Source organism: Mus caroli, unplaced genomic scaffold (genome assembly GCF_978045245.1).
Source record: "Mus caroli unplaced genomic scaffold, Mus_caroli_1 scaffold_7, whole genome shotgun sequence".
Classification (NCBI taxonomy): domain Eukaryota; kingdom Metazoa; phylum Chordata; class Mammalia; order Rodentia; family Muridae; genus Mus; species Mus caroli.
The window spans coordinates 10,476,107-10,489,099 of NW_028227262.1; the positions used below are offsets into that span (position 1 = coordinate 10,476,107).

At 36.7% G+C, this 12,993-nt stretch overlaps 1 non-coding gene across 1 annotated transcript; it reads right to left on the bottom strand.

Annotated features, from left to right (window-relative positions):
- Positions 1–351: 351 nt before the first annotated feature.
- LOC115031364 (U7 small nuclear RNA) lies at positions 352–414 on the bottom strand. Its single transcript, XR_003837005.1, has one exon. It is a non-coding gene; the product is annotated as a U7 small nuclear RNA (small nuclear RNA).
- Between the last annotated feature and the right edge of the window lie 12,579 nt (positions 415–12,993).

Below are 12,993 nucleotides of genomic sequence, written 5' to 3' on the forward strand. Positions count from 1 at the left end.
CAACCACCCCAGTCAGCATGATGAGCCTACTGGGTCCAATTGTGGATCTAAGCTGGTGACCTAGGTTCTGCTGAGATGGCTTTCCAGACTGCTCCCTGTCCCTGTCCCTGTCCCCGTCCCAGTCTCCCTTCCCCATCTCCCTCTCTCTCTTCCTCTCTCTCCCTCCCCCCACTCTCTCTGTCTGTCTGTGTTTGTGTTTGCTCTGCTCTAGACAGATTTTTTTTTGATATTCTAGAAACTCTTTGGTTGAGACAGCTCTCTCTGCTAGTAAAAAAAAAAAAAATTGAAAAACTAGCAGGGATAGCTCATAGGTTTTCTGACCAAAGTCAGAAAAACTACTATAAAATATTATTTGGATCTTCTGACCAAGTCAGAAATCCTGTTAGAAAAATTCTTGAAGAACTGTTTTCACTCTCCAGAGATCTCCAGACAGCTCAGCTCTTTCTAGAAAAAAAATTCTAAAGAACTGCTATTGCTTTTTGCTACCTCATGTCATGCAGACCAAAAGCCCAGGTTTTTATTTACATATCAATTAAATAATTTACTCCAGCTTTCCCTTTGATTGTCCTATGAATCAGCATCTCGTGACCCCAGCATCATAATTCTTAGGAAACAGCAAGCACGCGTTTTCTTTGAACACTGTGAACAAATTCAGAGATATGCTTGTCTCTGGTAGGCACAGATGATAAACTAGCTGGATGAGACTCTATCCTGAAATTACCATTTCTTCCACACCTGGACCTTGACTAGCTGTGTCCCAGGTTGACCTTGAACTCGGGAATCTGCCTGCATTTGTATCTTTCTGACAAACTGGACCTGCCTTTGTTCCTTTAGATTCATGAAACCCCTCATAATTCATATTGCATTCTTATATTTTTTGCATAGTCAAGAGATTATATATTTTTGAACTCCTGGTTTTAGAGTGCTTTCCACACACAGCCTTAACGGCTGTCCTGAAGGTACCAGAGTTTACCATTTTGCTAAAACAAACCACACCCTGGACTTCTGGACTCTTACTGTTTCTAATTATTATGGACTCATTAGCATCAACAGGGAGAACATTCCTCAGGAAAAAAAGATTGCTCCACTGCTAGTAGTGGTTCCAGAAAATATGCACATTATTACACAAACAAGCCCACAGCAGCCAACCACACTCATGGGCTCACACCAGGGCCCTGTCTTAGGAGCAGGAACCATGTCACCCTGCCCCTACCAAGGCCACAATAGACTCAGAAGTTAGTACAAAAAGAAATTAAATCTTTAATTTTGACCTAGCTTTTAATCTCCAGTCATCACTTTTCCCTTATTTTATACATGGATATAATGAAAAAGTTTAATCTATTGCTTTTGTTCTATTAATTATAAAGTCCCAATAACATGAGATGTCTTCTGTGTAAAACATCAGTCACTGAAAACAAACAAAACACACACACACACACTCACACACACACACACACACACACACACAGGGAAAAAGCATCAACAGGGAGAGCCATTCCGAAAATTAATCAGGATATAAGTCTTACATTTTAGCTAAGTTTGCTTCTGTCACTCAAACAGGTTATAACGTTCAAGGTTGGAGTGTGATCTATTGCTGAGTTGGTAATGACAGTCAAGTTTGCCAACACAATCAGAGCACTACATTATCTAAGTCATTGCTCTGTAAAGTGTTCTGGGATACCTTGACTCTGAAAGGCTATAGATCAAGTCTATTGTATTTTATTCTATATGGTGCCTGACTTTGGGCAATGCATATTCAACAAGATGAAGAAAAGGACCTCCAGATGTACTCTAATAACGTGTGCAGGCATGCACTCTCAGTACAGAAGACAGGTCCAACTTGAGCTAAGAAGAAAGAAATTATATTTCAGAGAATCTCAATCCTGAAGGTAGAAACACCTGTCTAATATATACCCTACAATCATCCTTACTATAGATAGCCCTCCTATCTATTGTCACTCAGAAATCTATACGAGAATGCTTTCATACAAGAAAGATGTATGAAGACAGTGAGTACATGAGACTCGTGAATGCTTTGTACCACATTCCTGACATAGCAAAAATAATGAATTAATGAATGAATGAATCGATCAACTTTTCTATCTAGATGATATTATTGTAAGATTGTAATCTTATCATTTTCAATTTTTTAGTTAATTAATTTGTGCGAGTATGCCTGTTATGCCTGTTATTTTATTGGTCCCAAGGGTCAAAAAGGACATTGGATCCTCAGACCCAGAGTTACAGCCACCCAACATACTGGAAACCAAACTCAGATCAGCTGTACATGAACCATCTCAAAGAAGTTACCATGGTAAACAATTTTGTTGTTGTTTGTTTAGGGGAGGAAAAATGTAACACAGGATAGCTATGAACTATTAAGTGTTGTCTTTTAGAAGAAATGACAGTTTATGGTTCTATAGAGGCATGTTAAAATATATGCTCAAACTGCAAAAGTACTTTGTGGTTAAGTTTTCCCTAAAAATAAACTACATATGAGAACTGAATAGTAGGTTATGTGTAGGCACAAAATAAATATAATTGTGTGCACACAACTATATAGTCATGATGCAAAATGACATAGTGTATTCATCTTAGGGAATTAAGAAAGATTGCTCTCAGGTCATCTTTCTATTTTGAGATATTATGTTTCTGTCTACCTTTATAAATCTGTTACTAGATTCAAAAGATATTAATTAAATAAATATCCATACTGTATTCATTTCTGAAGATGTACAACTCTTATGAGTGCTTGGCTTATTTAATATATACACAGAAAAAAACAATAAGTCACTATAGGAGGAAATACACTCATATTTACAGGGTACTATGCACATCACAAAGTATTAGCTCAGGCATTGAGAGTAAAAAGCTGGGGTTTCATAAAAGAAACCCCTTTTCTTACTCAAAAGAGAGAATTGAGTAAGATGTTAGTGGAATGAATATAGAAAACCAGAGCACACTTGGCTCCAGCCTCCTTTTAGCAACTGATCATGTTGATAATTCACAGAAACACATAACACAAACACACAGACATTTCTACATTTTAGCTTATCACCAAGATCTGGAAATGTGTGTCTTAATTATTCAAAAGTTGACAATCTGCTGTAGATTTAAAATAATGATCTTCAATATGATAGTGCATATATATTGATTTTACTTCAAATCATGCACTAGAATACTCAGATATATTTAAATATAACAATTATGAATTTTGAAATATTTGAGTTTGCCAAGTCAAATATAAGGATGAAATCACTAAGACCATCACATACTTAAATAATTATTAAAAATATGGTGCTTGTTCTAAAGGGGGAAGTAGGAAATGACAAATCTCATGGCATTAAATTACACACCTCTGTACAGCAGAAGACACTAGTTAAAGGATCAAACAAGCAAACAAACAAGGGAGTCTGGCAGAGGACATCACAGAATTTATATCTGAAAAATATATAAAATATATAAAGAATATTCATGAATCAATGACATAAAAACTTTATGTAATCTAATAAAAGTAGGCAGAACACAAACATTAAATTCTTAAGTATATGGAAATCTCAATTATTCATCAGGTTAATGTAAATATCAATTAAAATTTAATGTGTGTTGGCATAAAAAGTAGATAATAAAATGTAAAAAAGAAAATCTCGAGTTGGGGCATAAGGTGTAGTCACAAGCTTTGCACATTGATGGTAAAGTAGAATCTTTCACCACAACATGAAATAACATTGTATTTATGAAATTTCATTAGACCAACTGGGTAACAGTAAACTTCTACTTTTCAAATCTCACAGCCAATTAAATATGTTCACCAACTTCATGTCAACAATTACTTTAGAACAACATCTTTGTTAATAGCCATCACTGGGGCAAAAAAAAAAACTTAGTGGATTGATGCGACAGTTATAAGTCAGATCATTTACTAAGGATGAACCATGTAGATGAATCATTGGCACAAAAGAGAACATGACTTTTTTATGCCTTCATACACAGGATGAAAGAGAATGAAATAATTCTATAATATTAAAATTCTGATGATCACTTTCCTTCAGTGACTATCAGAGGCTGGGAATGTGACTGCATTTCCATTGTGAAAATTCATCTCATTAGATCTTATGAGGGAGACATTTTCACCTGTGAATATTTGGCTTTGTTCTAAAGTGGCATACACAAGATAAAGAATATGCATGAGAAATCCATTTGAAGGCCACCTAGTACTTGAGACTTTGATCAACTCTCTGGAATACATAGGTTTGATTATTAACAATGATTACATATTTTAAACAATACATTCATGCCAACTCCAAGTAGTAAGGTATGATTTTCAAATTATTTCATATTTTGCTAAAACTAACTCATTTTGAGTTTGCTCAACTGAGGTACCACAAGGTACCACAATGTGAAATATTTACATGTATTTAGAAATGTATCTATTCAGTCAGGTTCCACGTTGTGTAGGTCCCTGGCTTATTAAAGCAAACTATACAACTTTGTACAAAAACAACTGAAGTTTATTATTATCAAAGCTTGAGAAAACAAAAGTATCTAATCGAAATGTTACCACAATTAGTTGGTCCTGATGTCTAGAAATCTCCTGTTTCTACATTCTTCCTCTTTTGGCTCATCATTCCAATTCCTGCCTCTGTTGTGACATTATCTTTTCTCTGTTTCTGTGTCTGTAACAGTCTTTTACTTGGAACTTAGTAACAACAGTAAGAGCTCTTTCCCCAAAGCACAAGGTTTGTGGTTACTACTTGTGCATGTCATGTGACAAACCACTCTTCAGATTTTTATAGATTGAGAGAAGTTATCACAATAGAAAAAACAGTGCTGCGTGGCATAAAGGAGGTTGTCATGGGAGTGAAGGAATGCATAGAAATTATCAGAGGATAAAGACATATTATCTAACACAAAATAAGTATCAAGAGGAGAGTGAATTAATTCCTGAGTTTTAAAATATGATTGTGCTGTGACAGAGAATCCACTTGCTTTGATTTATATTGTATTCAAAGAAAATACTGCACTGTATTGATGAAAAAAAACAAGCACTCACAACAAAGTAAAGACTTAGAATTAAAAGAAGAATATCCCAAATGGAAGAGGCTATGTGTTATGGAGACAAGGGACTAAAAATTTAAGCCTGAATAACTCAATATGGTAGTGAGTCTTTGTACAAGGAGCATTTTGGTCTATAGAAATTATGAATCAAGTGCTCACCTTGCATGCATAAGGCCATGGGTTCAGCTTCTAGCACTGTAGGGGTGTAGAAGACCAGAGGATTAGCACTTAAAGGTCTTCTTGTCAATATAATAAGTCTGAGTTCACATTGAAAGATCTCTCTCAGACTTCAATACATGAAATTAACTAATGTAATAAATAAAAGATACAAGTAGTGCTTTGTGTATATCTGTCCCTCATTCTGTATGATGTAAGTGGAATACAGACACTAAGAATTGTCTTTTGCTTTTTGTTTGTTGTTTGTTTGGAATCAATTTCTTTTTGTCAGACTCTTGCAAACACCATGATGAAAATATAAGAAAATTACAAAGTTATTTGTGTTCTATCCCCAGAGGTTGCTGTGTGATCTGGCTAGATATAAAAACCTTCCAAACCATATAAAACTGGTAAGGTCATTGGGCCATTCATTGAACTATTGGAGAGTTAATGTGCTGTTGAATGAAGACAAAATGTGAAGTATTTAAAAGAGAATGAATTGAATATCCCAAAGCTAGAATAATTCCTTTATTCTTCTCATTCAAGCTTTAAATTATAATACTAAAAAGAAAAAATTGGGGGTTATATGAACTTGATAGCCCTGAATCCATTCTTTTTTTGTAATTAGGTATTTTCTTCATTTACATTTCTAATGCTATCCCAAAAGTCCCCCATATTCTCCCACCCCACTCCCCTACCCACCCACTCCCATTTCTAGGCCCTGGCGTTCCCCTGTACTGAGGCATATAAAGTTTGCAGAACCAAGGGGCCTCTCTTCCCAATGATAGCCTACTAGGCCATCTTCTGATACATATGCAGCTAGAGACACGAGCTCCAGAGGTACTGGTTAGTTCATATTGTTGTCCCACCTATAGCGTTGCAGACCTCTTTAGCTCCCTGGGTACTTTCTGTAGCTCCTCCAATGGGCCCTGTGATCCATCCAATAGCTGACTGTGAGCATCCACTTCTGTGTTTGCCAGGCCCCGGCATAGTCTCACAAGAGACAGCTATATCAGGGTCCTTTCAGCAACATCTTGCTGGTGTATGCAATGGTGTCATTGTTTGGAGGCTGATTATGGGATGGATCACTGGGTATGGCAGTCTCTAGATGGTCCATCCTTTCGTCTCAGCTCCAAACTTTGTCTCTGTAACTCCTTCCATGAGTGCTTTGTTCCCAATTCTAAGAAGGGGCAAAGTGTCCACACTTTGGTCTTACTTCTGATAAGTGGATATTAGCCCAGAAACCTAGAATGCCCAAGATACAAGATACAATTTGCAAAACCATTCTTTTTTTTTTGAAAGATTACCTTTTAACTAATTTATGTGTGTGTTTCTGTGGTGTGTATGTGTGAGAGAAAGGAGATATGCTGATAATGCAAGTTAGTTGGTAGTGTACATTCTAAGGATGCTTACATCCCTGGTCTTTGCCACCAGCATCTATCACAAGTCATGCCTGTCACCTCAACCCTGGAGAGGCAAAAGCACAGGCTCGAAAGCTTCATGTCATTTTCTGCTGCATAATGAGTTAGAGGTCAGATTGGACCACATGTTATGTCAATACAACCTTCGGTATATAACAATATAACAATATGCGATCAGAAGCCTGGACTCAGTTACTGCTTTGAAATCTTTCCAAATGGTTGCTTGCGTCATAGTCTGTTCCGTGTTGCTTGATTGTTTCCACTGGGTAAATGTCCTGTAGCATATGTACTAAGCCACCCAAGGACACTTGAGTTATTTCCAGGATTTGACACTTGCAAAGAATTGCTATGTACATTTTGTGTATAGTTCTTTTCCTTTCTGGAGTAAATAAACTGGAGAGAAATTGTGGGAAAATATCTAATAGCCTACTTTGTAGAAACCCTTGAATCGGTTGCATCAACTAAGGAAAGACAAGAGAACTATCACCTTTTTCGTGGGTGGAAGGAGGGAAAAGTACGTTATAAACAAAACTAAACAAATGTATCAGACATCAATTTATTGACTCATGTGTTCAACTTTCTGCAATTTTGTTGTTGTTGCTATTTTGGTTTTTTCCTTTGTTTTATATTTTTTTTGACTATTTGGCAAAAACAAAGAGGAGCTTTGTACATCTTTCTTCTCTGCAATGAAAGTCACACTTTTTGTTAACAGAATATTTTCAGGGATCATAGTGGGGGAAAAAAATCTCTTTGGATTCTGGTGGGCTCTAGTTCCCTTCATTTTGCTCTGAGGTTCCGCCATGTTGATGGAGCATCTCTGACAGAACTCTACCTGTGGCTGATAGGCATGGGCATGAATGGCATCTTGGAGTCAACCAGCAAACTGCAGTACTTCCTGTTGGCCTCGTGTTTGTTTGCTTCTATTCCAGGAAGTGTTTCTTATCTCACCAGTTTCTGTGACTGAAAGCTTTTTCTTATTTATACCCAGGGGTGCCTCTTGAGGGCCACATTGCTAGCCTGGGTCTTAACAGGGCCATGTGAGCAACTTGCATCATCAATTCGTGATCCTTGTCTCATCTGATCTTGGGAGAGGCTTTGTTTCAATTTCCTTCTACCACGGGTGTTGGATTAGGAGACTTACCCATCTTTCTTTGTATTCTTTCTATTATAGGTGATTCCTAGATGTTACTTTTCCAATTCAGTAGTTTTACATATTTAAAATAGAAACATAGTCCATGAAAATTGTTAGATTTATTTTATCAGGAATGTGTCTTTTTTTTGTTATCTTACTTACATGTAAACTTTGTCTGTTCTGCGTACAAAGTCTATGCGAAGTGTATTTCCCAATTACACATGCCATGAAAATATGTCCATGCTTCTAGGGACTAGGTATATGTTCCTTGAATTTTCAATCTCTTCAATGCTTAATACAGACATGTTAAGACCAGTACCCAGGACACTTACCCTGCTCCCAAGGCTGTCATTAACTAGGATCATTTGACAAATCTCCTTGGTCATTTGGAAGGAAAAGAGTCTACCTGAAGTTTAATATGCTGCATTAAAAGTTAGGCCATTATTACAAATATGGAAAAGATAGGTTTTCAAAAGTTAACAGTTGGTAAGGTCAGACCAGCGCCCTCTCTCGTCTGTAGTGGGCACAGAGTCAGAATTGTGATGTCCATCTACACTGTGCTAACGCTGTGGGCTGACCCCTTTTGGTCAGCGAGCTGGCTGTCAGAAGCAACATGAGCCATATGAAACTGGCAAAATTGGACAAATGTCCAACCAAATAAAAAAAATAGTGAAGCCTTACACTTGTATGGGTTAATAGTATCTCAAAATTTCATCTCCTCAAATATAATACACTTTGCGACATCTTAAGTTGAAACGTATAGTAAAATATAAATGTTTATTGATACTTTCCAATCATCTGTGACCATTTCATCTCTGCTTAAGCTTCTTTTCCCAAAGGGATTGCAGAGAGTAAAAACTTTCAATCCTTACGCTCTGACTCTGACACCATATGATTAAAGCTAAATTTTCATAACACACCTCCTTCTTCATCCTCCTTTCTTCTATTAATTTTATTCTCTTTTCAGTACATATGCATGAACATAATCTCTGAAAGTCTCAGATCCAGTAGCTACTTCAGGATAAACCTGCCCAACAAAAGTCTCCCAGATAAAAGAGTAAATATAGGCAAGAATACTTACTTACTTTGGTAGAACCACAACGTCACAAACATAACAAAATCATGGAATCATTTCCTCAGTGGCTCAGACTATATATTTACATATCTTCTCTGTCTTTAAGGTTGTTGATGGGTATTCATGCATATATATGTATAAAGGTACATCCTGGTACACAAGAGTCAAAATTAACGCCATAATTCATTTCACTGTGTTGACCATGTGCATTGGGAGCACTCTCATTGGATGCTGCTTCAAGGATCTGTCAAGCTCTGCACCAGGAGAAGTCAGACATCCATCTTGGGCTGCTTTAATTGTAAGTGGAACAGATGACTGCATTCCTTCAGTGCCTTTTTTTAAATGTTGCCATGGGTGTCATCTCTGTTTTCAGCTTCTTGGTTTTATTGCAGTTTTATTTTCTGTAATTTTCTTGCAATGTGAGAGCGAGAGCTCTGTTGTGATGAATGGGTCCGGGAGCCCATAGCTCAGTCACTAGTTTGTTCATAGATTGACCGTTGAGTGTAAAGAATGTGACACTGAGATCAAGCTTGATAGGATGCACTGTTGCATGTGCAATGATTCATGCCTCTTTCGGAAGTGGCTACCTTTATGTCTGAGTCCTGCCTCGTTTTTCATGTTTCCTTTTAAATAGATGTCTAGAAGGGCAAAAGTCTCCCCGACTTCCACCTCATCTAAAATAAATTCAGTGAGCTATCCATTACCATTATGCAAAAGATTGGCCTGGTTTCATTGTTTAGATTCTTATTTTAATGAGTTTTCAGTGTGATTTTATAGAGAGAAGAATTGCTTGAATTTTGCCATATTTTCCTAATCATCTCATATCTCTTCATAAGAAGTTATTGGTGATGAAAATGTCTGAGAAAATTTAAAAGTTTCGTATTATCTGTTTTACTGTGATTCATTGAAAAAAAGACATTTTGGGGGGAATTTATTAGTTGACTGGAGCTGAGACGAAAGGATGGACCATCTAGAGACTGCCATATCCGGGGATCCATCCCATAATCAGCCTCCAAACGCTGACACCATTGCATACACCAGAAAAAAATTTTGCTGAAAGGACCCAGATATAGATGTCTCTTGTGAGACTATGCCGGGCCTAGCAAACACAGAAGTGGATGCTCACAGTCAGCTATTGGATGGATCACAGGGCCCCCAATGGAGAAGCTAGAGAAAGTACCCAAGGAGCTAAAGGAGTCTGCAATCCTATAGGTGGAACAACAATATGAACTAACCAGTACCCCCGTAGCTCGTGTTTCTAGCTGCATATGTATCAAAAGATGACCTAGTCGGTCATCACTGGAAAGAGAGGCCCCTTGGTCATGCAAACTTTATCTTCCTCAGTACAGGGGAAGTGGAGGGGAATGGAGGGGGGATCGCCAGGGCCAAGAAGTGGGAGTGGGTGGGTAGGGGAGTGGGTGGGGGAGCGGGTGGGGGACTTTTGGGATAGCATTGGAAATGTGAATGAAATAAATATCTAATAAAAAATAAAATTAAAAAATTAACTTTTATTCCAATTACTACAACAATTTCTTTTTTACTTTAATTAACCTTCTTTGAGAAACCTGACCTATTGACAGGAAGTTATCAATGCCAAGATCTACTGTCCTTAAAAAACAAATTGCTCCAGTGACACAGTTCGCAGAAAGGAAAAGGAGACAGGTAAACCCAAGGTTTGTGTACAACATCATTTACTAGGGGTATAGTTCAGATGAGAATAGGGAAAGTAAATTATACAAACAGAAAATCAAGGTAGAAAGAAAACATACATTATTCATTTTATTTGCATTATTGAGTAACCAAAATTTGGCCTCACATTTCCTAGACAAACATATTCCCCACTGAGCACCCATGTGTCCTAGCAAGTACCTTAATTTTTTCTAATTAAAACTTAAAATGAGGACCATTTTCCAGGGGAAAAATGAGCTGTGTGTCTGTGGGTGAGAGGATTGAAGAATTTTATTTAGGAAAGAAACTTTTCCAAGGCAGAATGTAGACAAGGGATGTTTGACAGCCCCATGAAACACATTTTCATATAAAACTTGCTGATTGTTTTATTTGAAGAGAGAGTAGGTTTTTATGAAAATATGAATTATGTGGATGAAGAAATGGCACATGAAGATCATACACTGCTCTTCTAAGGACCCAGGTTCAGTTCCCAACACTCACACATGGCAGCCTATAACCACCTGTAAGTCAACTTGCAAGATGATTCACTGCCCTCTTTCAGCCTCTCATAACTCTGTGCTCACACATGAATATATCTGTAAACATGTATACACACACACACACACACACAAACACAAACACACACACATATTCACATACACTTAAAGTAGGAAATCTTAATGAAAAGAACATGTGAATCATGGCAGAAATTTTCACAAACTAGTTTTGTAGAAACATTCTTTTTCTCATTAGAAATAATTTCTGCAATGCAGGAAATGTAGAGAATTTAAGGTATTTCTTTTTATTTTCCTATCTGCTGTTCTTAACCTCTTTGCCTACTTTGAGAAGTAAGAAAATCCAAGCACTGACAGTACATCTCTATGTCCCCTTCCTTGCTAGGATCATGTGTCCTTTGGTAAGTTTCTTTTTGTTTCATTATAAATTCATTTATTCCCAATAACAATGACTTTTCAAGGTGGTTTTCAGGTAGTTGGAAATAATTTCCATTACCATTTCTAAAATTTGTATTTTGGGGGATATGCCTCTTCAGAGAATGTCTGCATTTCTTTATGCTGATTTGTGGATTTTTCATGCAAAATGAACTGATTGTGAATCACTAAAAGAACCAAACTATAACCTACTGTTGTCATTAGTTTTTAAAACTAGTCTCTGCTAATTTAGATTCAAAGTATTACTTTACTATAAAAATTACACAATAGGAAAATAATCACTAGTCCTTAATACATGTTGTTTAGAAAACTCGACTCCCACATGTAAAAAAAAAAATCAATTCTATCATTTTCTTATATAATATGTAACATAAAATAAAATGAATCAAGTGAACTCTGAGATATGATATGAACTTATACAAAAAAAAAAAGCAGTTAACACCTTCAGCTCCTCCTCAGGAAATGACTCTTCATGCATTGATCACACAGTAGAATTGATAAAGCAACGAGAGAAAAATAAGTTTTATTAAAGTAAAGTCTTCTAAAAACAAACAAACAAACAAACAATAAAACCATCCTTAGAGCAGAAGTGTGTCCTATAGAACAGGAGGCAATATTGTAAAACCTCAAACGTGGAAGAAACCTATGGATAACATGGCAAAACAACAGACATGAACAAGGGAAAATGGCTGATGCAAAGGAGAGGTTGTGCCAAGGTATTTGTCAAAAGAAGATGTACAAGTATCCAAAGGATATGTGAAAATGGTAATTGTCAGAGAATTGCAGATTATAAAGCACTATGCTGTCTCACCTATAGCACACTTTTTGGAGGAACAGTTGTCTAAGCAACAAAGACAGCAGGTTGGCACTTGACAAGGAACAGGGAGGCAGGAAGACTTTCTACCCCTTGCCATGGATATAGGTCATCACAGTGATTCTGGAAGCTAGTATGAGCATTCATCAAAACACTTTAAAAACAGGGAGAATATTCTCTGCTTCTACTAGGTCCTGTACTTCATATATCTACAAAACCACATACATATATATGTATATTCACATATATAGCTATATATATGAATATATTATATATATATATGAATATATGAATATGTATTCATACAAATATATATGAATATATATGAAGCAGAAGTGGGTTATCAAAGGGAAGAGAGCAACTGAAGGGTTAAGGGTGCAGAGATATTAGAAAGTGGACACAAACAAACACATGATGCAGTTGAAAGGTAAATGAGAATGTTAAAAGGTATCTACAAAATAGCAGCTTAGTTAACAGCAGCAATGATGTGTGTCTCACAACTGTCTGCATCTGTCTGCTGGGCATCTTCTCTCGTCACTTTTATGCATGCTCACACAGACATTCACATAGACACATAGGCACATAAATACAAAACCTAAGAGATAAGATGGGGCAAATAGCTGCAAACATGGGTGCAACCTGTTCTTAGAACAAAACTAATAATGTCACATAATTAATATATTAATTACTTAAATATAAACTAGAAGTGTTTATATGGT